Below are 8,766 nucleotides of genomic sequence, written 5' to 3'. Positions count from 1 at the left end.
GCGACAAACCAGGTTCCTTCTGTCTGGCTTCCTTAACTATCTAAGCATTTGGATAAACAGAGTTATTTTCCGCCTTGGGTGCAATCCAGCAAATCCTGTTGAAGTCAGGTTACAGCAGCAAGTCATTGAAACACATCTCTGGTCAATAGGTTATATCTGGCAGAACAAGAATGTTGCCCCTTATCCCCTGCATGCCCCCAAACACTTTCCGGAGGGATGAGAGATCTGCAATAGATAGCAGTGGGGGTGGAGTGGGGGACCTACAGTGGGGAAAGTCAGATGGAGTTTGCACAAGCCCTTGTGGGGTGGGAGGCAAGACGAACTGGAACACTCTTTGCAATTGCGCTATGCAGGGTATGTCCCAATAGCTGCACAGATTTGGTACCAGAACTAAGAAGTAACAGCATTTTCTGCTGTTCAGCAGTGCATGGGGTATTTGCTGGAAAATCAGAACACTGTCTTGTTTTAATATTTATGCAGATGATCAAAAAAAAAATCCCTTACAGTTGAGCACTTCAGGGGTGCAGTCCCCAACATATTTCCTTCCAAATATTAATCAGATTGCAGCCCTCTGCTTGGTCCAGCAGTGGTTTGAAAACTGCAAAGTGGCCAGGATTCAAGTTTGGGTTGCGCGATAACCGTGCACACATTTGGATCAGTGTTGCCTTCACCGAGCGATTCCTTCTGGACAGGGAGCTCACGATTGTGATTTCTTCTGCCATTCCCCCCACGTCTCATTAGCTTCACTACTGATATTTCAGGTTACTCATCTCTGTGTCAGGCATGTGTGGGCGTCGAGGGCGGCCGTGTTGTAGGACCGAGGCTTTCTAGCCTGTCGTGCCGTTTGCTCACTGGAGAGAGGCGCTTCCTTCCTTTCTTGTTTAACCTCGGCACTAATTAGCCGACTAGTTCAAGGCAGGGTTAGGTCGTTGGTGGCGCGTCAGCCGCAGGAAGTTCCCAGCAGAGCCCCCGCGGGCTGTTGTGCCGGCGGAAAAATACATGGCCACAGGCAGCAAGAGCCAGATGCCTGGACTTGAGTGGAATGCTAAAACCGAGAGGAGCCAAAGACTGCGAGAGGGAGCAGGGCTGGGTTGCAGCAAGGATCCATCTGGCCTAGCATTCTGTCTCCGTCAGCAACCAGCTACAGCCTACTGGAAAATATACGTTGGTGGGTGTTGTGTGGATGAATAAATATGTGTGGATGAGAGAGAGTAGCCTTGACAACCATTTCCCACAGACATATGGGAGGGACCTGATGAGGAACGGTTGAAGGAGCTGGGTATGTTTAGCCTGGGAAAGAGAAGGCATCTTCAGAAATCTCAAGGGCTGTCACATGGAGGGTGGAGGAAGCTTGTTTGGGTTGGGGGTGTTTACTGAGCTGTTTTTGTTTTTTAATTATGTATTTTGCATTTTTATATTGTGATTTTACTTAAAGGGCAGTATGCAATTTTTATTCATTCATTCATTCATTCTGCTGTTCAGGAGGGTAGAACTCAAACCAATTGCTTCAGGTTACAAGAAAGGAGAATCAGACTAAACATCAGGAAGAATTTTCTGATGGGCAAGCGCTGTTGGAACAGACTCCCTTGGGAGGTTTTTAAGCAGGGGTTGGATGGCCATCTGTCATGGTTGCTTTAGTTGAGATTCCTGCACTGCAGGGGGTTGGACTAGAGGACCCAGGGGGGTCCCTTCCAACTCCACAATTCTATGAATCTATCACCTCTTTGCCATAGGGTTTTGGATTGGGATTGGCCGAGTACTACAAAGAGCACATTGGCCAGGGAACAAAAGCATTTCTGCAGCTTCTCTGAGTTCAAATGTGTGTACGGCAGGAAAGTGTGGGGGAACATTACTTATTTTTTAATGGCTTGACATTCTCCTTCAGAGGGCTGTGCCCCATAGTGGACCAGCCTCCACTCTCGAATGTGCTTTGAAAGCATGGTGTGTATCTCTGAAGGTGTGAGAGGGAAGGGAAGGGAAGGGGCTGTTATTTGGGACTGAGTCAAAAGAAAAGGAAAAACACCAGGTGGAGGCAAGAAGGTCCCTTTGCGGAGAAGCACCCTTGTGTGTTTGCTCCCAAGGGAAATTTCGGGTGGAACCTTCCCTAAGTTTGCAAGCGACTGTAAGCAGGAGCAGGCTTTGATGTGGCCCACTCATCTACAGAAACAGCTGCTGGCTGAATCCCCGAGAGAAACGTCTGAAGAGACAAGATTTCCACATGGTCTTAAAAGGGTTCAAGTTGGTGTGGAAGCCTGCACACGTTGAGACCTTTTTTTTTTTTTTAAACATAATTTTTATTGATTTTACAAATTACAAAAAACGGTACATACATGAACACCTTTTCCACCTTCTTCCCACCCCTCTCCATGGGTCCTCCCCTGCCACAGAAGTATCCCACGCAGGTGAACAGTCAGAGATGGTCCATTTTATGGTTGGATTTCTGTCCTCCTCCCCCTCCCCTGCCCCCAAAGCCCCCCCCCTGCCACCAGAGAGCTCCAGGAAACCAGGGCAGTACGCAGGAAGACGTCCATCCAACCATCTATTCTCATACCAAAAAAGAGTAAAAAAAAAAAAAAGAGAGAGACAAAAAAGGAAAGACAAAACAAAAATAATCTTTTTTCATTCATAATTAATAAACCATATTTTGTGGGCTTCCCCAACCTCCCCCCTTCCCCGGTTTTCATCCCTTTTTTATCCTCTTCAACAGTTTCTTATTCTATGAAATAATTACCTTTATACCTTATACTACTTTAAAACTTAGCTATTATCATTTTCACCAAATATCCAAATCACTGAAAAATCAAACTCCCATTTTTTCTTCCCGTGCCTAATTTTTCCCCCTCTATAAGCCTCCATATTTTCACCTTTTTCCAAAATCAATTCACTTTTAAACTATAACTATTCCCAATCTAACCTTTCATCCCCAATTTCCGGCTCCAACCCCCCAATCCAGCAGGTTCTGTAGTCAGCAGTCCAGTTTTAATCCTAATAATCCATCCTATTAATCACAACTTCACTTTCCCTTCACCCCACCCCCTTTTTACAATATTTTGCCATCCAGGCCTCCATACAGCACCCCTGAGTTTCTTCTCTTCTCTGCTTATTTTTTTCCTCTTCCCTGTGGGCATTCTGGAGTTCCAGTAAATCCAATCGTGCCCCCCTCAAAGGAGGGGCACTCCACCTGACTTTTTGTAGAGTAAAATCATCTTTTTTTTCGTGGTGAGCTTCATTTTGTATTATATTGTCGCAGTCCTCATCTTCATCTTTTCGTTCCAAATCACAGTCCTCATCATTGTCAAAATCCTCCAAATCACTGTCACTGTCATTCTCACACTCGTCTTCCTCAGTTTCAGTAGCTTCATCCTCTAAGAAGTCATATTCTGCCATCACCATCTGAAATTGTTGCTTTAACTCTTGCTGTTGTGTCTCCTCTTGACATAGTCCTATTCTTACTTCCCACATTATGGTCAAAACAGTCCGCTGGAACTCAGGCGAATACCTTTTTGTTGACATAGTTCAATCCTGTCAAGGTCAAAACTTGTCACATGGGGTGGAAAATGGTCACAGTTTATTTTCTCGACTCCATTTTAACAAGCTGGCTGCATTCTCCAAGTCTTATTAGAAATAAAGTTCAAACTCACATTTCAAAAGCATATAAACCAAAAAAAGGATTTCCAAAGAGTCCAAAAATAGAAATAAAAATAAAATTCCACTTATAGATCCTGATCAGCTCACTGGGTTGTCTGGGCTGCCGGCTCCCGGGGAAAAGAAAGGTCTTTCTTGATCTTAACCTCTTTCTGCAGGGTATTCACAACCGCAGTCTTTCTCCCCTTTTACCCTGCATCTAGGGGAGATCCTCTTTGATGCCTTTGAGGGAACCTTTTAAATTGAAATCTTCTATTTACGGCTTCGGGTTTCTATTTACTGTCTCTTAGGTTGCCGTGGGGGGGGGGTGGCTTCCTCTTTTTTCCCCTCTCTCCCAAATCCAAATTATTTTATAGTCCAAATCGTGAGATTACTTACACTCTTATTTCCAATCGTTTTTTTCGGAAGAATCCAGCGCTCTCCGCCTTCGGCTTGAAGCTTCTCTCCGCTAGGGTAACGTTGTTGCTCAAGATGGCCCCCGCGACTTCTACCCTCCTCGCTCCGGAGCTCTTATTAGAGCTTGCCGGAGAGTTGGGGAGTCCGGATTGGGGCTCTGCCGAGCAAAATTCGCCCCCGGGACGCTCTTCCCGAGGTTCTAAGGGGCGCAGCGTCGCTCTCGCTGCCCTCCCCACTCCTAGCAGAGACGGGCCGTCTCGGACACGAGACGGGACCCCGCCGATCGGCGCTGGCGCTGAACCGGAAGCCGCACACGTTGAGACCTTGTCTCTCTGTAGGGGTGCGTGTGAGAGGCGATGGAGAGGGGCCATTGGTTCGGCCCTGCTTGCCTAGGACCGAGAAACAAAAAAGGGTGAAACATTGGTTTGAGGCAAGAAGGCTCCTTGCAGACTTGGGCCCTGGTATGTTCACTCCAGTTGCCCCTTTGTAATCTGGGTTTGCAGCTGCCAGGAGGGATATGGGGCCTTCTCTCCCTCCGTAGCTCAGCAGTACCTCACCTGTTCAGCTGGCTTAATGGCAAAACAATTCTCCAAAGCCCTTATTTGCCAGGAAACATGCCCCCCCCCCGGGAAAGCCATTTGGAAGTCATTCCTCCAATGATGAGAAAATGTGTGATGAGCACAGACATACTTAAATAAGGGAAGCTGGCCTGTGTTTTTGCCCGTTTCCCTCAGTGGACGAATCCTCACGCTGCAGCTGACATACGTTCTTGCCTCTGCAGCTTCAACATACCGTATATAAAAGCATAATAAAACATGACACATTAAAAAGCTTCCCAATACAGTGGTACCTCAGTTTTCGAACGTCTCGGAAGTTGAACGTTTTCAGTTTTCAAACGCCGAAAACCCAGAAGTTAATGCTTCCGTTTTCAAATGCACCTTGCAAGTTGAACAACTTCCACCGAGTGTTTCTCAGTTTTTCTCAAATTTGCAGGCTACCCTTTGCGCCTCAGTTTTCGAACATTTTGGAAGTCGAACAGGGCTGCCTTTAGATGTCTTTTCAAGGTTATACAATTAAACAGCCAGCATTTTATTATTCCTTTGTTTTGTTTTTGTTTTTAACATGAAAACTTAGCCCTTGTGACGTTTGAACACCTCCGGGAAGGAATCTGGAATTGTGACGTCGCAGCCACCATTTCAGTTTCCCCCAGCGCTGCAGCTCCATGGTAGGAAAAGCTGCACCAGTTGAATTTCTGCCTGTCGTACAGCAGTTAGAAGGTCTGGGAGCTCCAAGAGGAAGGGGAAGGCTGAAAGGGGACCAGTGGTAACCGTGTTGTAGCTCAATGCTTCTGCCTTCATCGCTCACACCTCCAAATACAGTATCTCCCTTATAGAGTACAGCTCCATCTCTCTCATTTTCTCTCCCCTGCTCTCCTTCGTTCCTTCCTTCCTACTTCATTTGCTTTGGGGTGGGTGGGTATAATAATATATGAACATGATGAATAGCCCTTTAGCAAAACGGAGAGCACTTGAGGACCTTGGGAAATCTAGACTGCTGACTAGCTTGAAGAGGTAATGATTTGTACTCTTAATTAGGGAAGGGGAGAGGGCTGTTTACTTTTGTTTGACAGCCACTGTGTCTGCCTGCACTCAATCAGGGAGCAGCTTGAAACCCCCAGGACTTTTCTCTTGTTCCTTTTTAAATTTCGGAATTAAAAATTTAGCATTTGTGAAAGGGCTGGTTCCTGCTAGGGCACTGAGGGGGTGGTCTGGTGCCAGTTGTCTCCAGATCCCGTCTGCTAGGTTCTTGATGTTCCTGCCCTGGGCACACAGAGCACAGACCAACATAAATCTACTCCCAGATAGGATGCAGAGTCTTCCCATCGCAGCTGAAACTCACAAGGTCTTACCTGAGACCGTGAGGTAGCCACCTGCCCGTGCGGGTGATGAGAGAATTCAACTGTGTTCCATTTAGGACTGTCATCTCTGTGCCTCATGCAAATTGGTGTGTGTGTGTGTGTGTGTGTGTGTGTGTGTGTGTGAGAGAGAGAGAGAGAGAGAGAGAGAGAGAGAGAGAGAGAGAGAGAACATGGTGTGTGGCTTCACAGCCTTATCTCTGTGCTAGGAAAAAGACCGGAACCCTACTTGTCTCTTAATAAAACCTATACAGTACTTACTCGGCGATACCTGGTTTTCAGCATATTGTGATATATCACCAGGTACGCATAGCAATACACCAATATACCACGGTGTCTGAAATAATAATGCAGCTATGTAGAGGCATCGGCAGGCTTTGTGGTTTTACCCATATTGTGATGTTTGTATAGTGTGTGTACACACACACACACACCATGATTCATGTTATATTGCCAGGTCAAAATTTATGGAACCGGTATCAAGATACGTACTCCAAACCAGTTTTGGACGATATATTGATATATCCCCCAGCCCTATTAGAGAGCCAGAGTGGTGTAGCGGCTTGAATGTGGGATTAGGACTTCGGAGACCAGGGTTCAAATCCACACTCAGCCATGAAGCTCACTGGATGCCCTTGCGCTAGTCAAAAGTTCCTACTTTCTCAGTCAAACCTTCTGCCTCACAGGGTTGCTGTGAGGATAAAACAGAGAGGGTTGAGGCAAGAACTACGCAGTGCTTGTTTTCCTGGGAGGACGCAGGGGTATGCATACCCCCAAACATTTTGTGAATCTTAAGTTTGGCCTCATTGAGGGGCAGTATTTCAATATGAGTAGGAAAATGAGAGCACCCCAAACATTTTTTTTTAAAAAAAAGAGCAGTGGAACTACATCTGTCAATTTAAGCTCCATGGAGGGAAGGTGGAATTTAAATGTTAACAAGAAATACTTAAGAGCATTTTGTGTAGGATGATCCCATCCTGTGGTAGCATCCAAATACTAAGGCAGAAAGAAAGAGGAAGGAAGGAAGGAAGGAAGGAAGGAAGGAAGGAAGGAAGGAAGGAAGGAAGGAAGGAAGGAAGGAAGGAAGGAGAGTTTGGATTTGATATCCCGCTTTATCACTACCCGAAGGAATATCAAAGCGGCTAACATTCTCCTTTCCCTTCCTCTCCCACAACAAACACTCTGTGAGGTGGGTGGGGCTAAGAGACTTCAAAGAAGTGTGACTAGCCCAAGGTCACCCAGCAGCTGCATGTGGAGGAGCGGAGACGCGAACCCGGTTCCCCAGATTAAGAGTCTACCACTCTTAACCACTACTACACCACACTGGAACGAAAAGGAAAGGAAAGGGGTGGGGGAGGAATTAACTCATTAAAAAAACCAATTCTCCCCTTCCAATTGGCTTTAGCCTCACAAAATTCTATAAAGCAGTAGCATGATTCTGAGGTCACCCATGAGAAAAATAGTTAGAGTGACCACACACACACACACACACACACACCTTTGTTTGAAGGACTAAGTCACTGATAGAACATCTGATTCACATCCAGAAGGTACCGAGTTAAATTCCTGGCACTGTCTCCAGGTAGGCCTGGGAGAACCTGGCTTGAAACCCTGGAGAGCTGCTGCCAGTCAGAGTAGGCAGTACTGAGCTAGTTAGATCAATAGTCTGACTCTGCATAAGGCAACCTCCTATGTACTGACTAGCTGAGGAGGCAGGAATGTTAGATGATCAGCTAACTGGAGTTTGGGCTGCCTAGCATGAACTGTTTTGTCTTTTTTTAAGTACCGTAACAAGATATTCTGGTCATGTTGATCCTGAAACAGCCTCCTTTTTTACCTGTCTTATTGCAGGGGAAAGCTCTTGCTCTAATAGAAGGAAAATAGCAGGAGATGGCCACAAAGACAATTTAGCAAGAGTGTTTTAAAAGGAGTACTTCTCGCTTATTGCTCTCTTTGACTTCATACTGGGGGCCTGGCTGTTCTCTGCTCAGAATCAGGCACCCGGGTTTAGCTCTGGGTCACAAACGTTCAGGAGATAGGGTTGCCAACTAACCAGTTTAAAATAAAATAAAATAAAATAAATAAAACCTTCCCAGCCAACTCCTCAATCTTTTAAAGCAGCATGATGCATAGCAATGAGCGGGTGGTGGTTTTCATGAGATGTTTATTTCCATTTCCTCCTGCTAATTCCTGAAGATCAAATATCTGTTAGAGGGGCCTGTGCGAAAGTTGGCAAGATCCAAAAACAAAACAAAACAAAACAAACCAAAACCAAAACCAAACCAAAACAAAACAAAACACACTTGCTGGGGTTTTGATTCTTTAGCCCACGCTTAATTAGGTTTGATTTTGCACATTATATGTTTACATGGCACAGTGACAAATAAAGGTCTCTGTCTTACGTGTTAGGTTTGAAAAAAATAGGCCTATCTTTAGTTGGGGGTTTTTTGGTACTGCTTTTAAAAATATACAGTGGTACCTCAACTTACGAATGACTCGACTTAAGAATGTTTCGAGTTACAGAGTTCCGTCCGCCATTTTGGATGCGGTTTAGATAGGATTTTTTCAACTTACGAATTTTTAGATAGGATTTTTTTGACTTACGATTTTTTTTTTAATTTCCCCCCATTGGCTTCGACTTACGAATTTTTCGACTTACGAAGGTCCGTTCAGAACGGATTAAATTCGTAAGTCGAGTTACTACTGTATATACCTTTTAGCTGTTTATGTGATATGTTTGTAAACTGCCTTGAGACTCATGCAAAAATAGCAATTCATAAATTAATAAAGTAAATAGATAGATAAGGTAG

The sequence above is a fragment of the Zootoca vivipara genome, chromosome 3 (genome assembly GCF_963506605.1).
Source record: "Zootoca vivipara chromosome 3, rZooViv1.1, whole genome shotgun sequence".
NCBI lineage: Eukaryota > Metazoa > Chordata > Lepidosauria > Squamata > Lacertidae > Zootoca > Zootoca vivipara.
Note: the sequence above shows the minus strand (reverse complement) of the source record.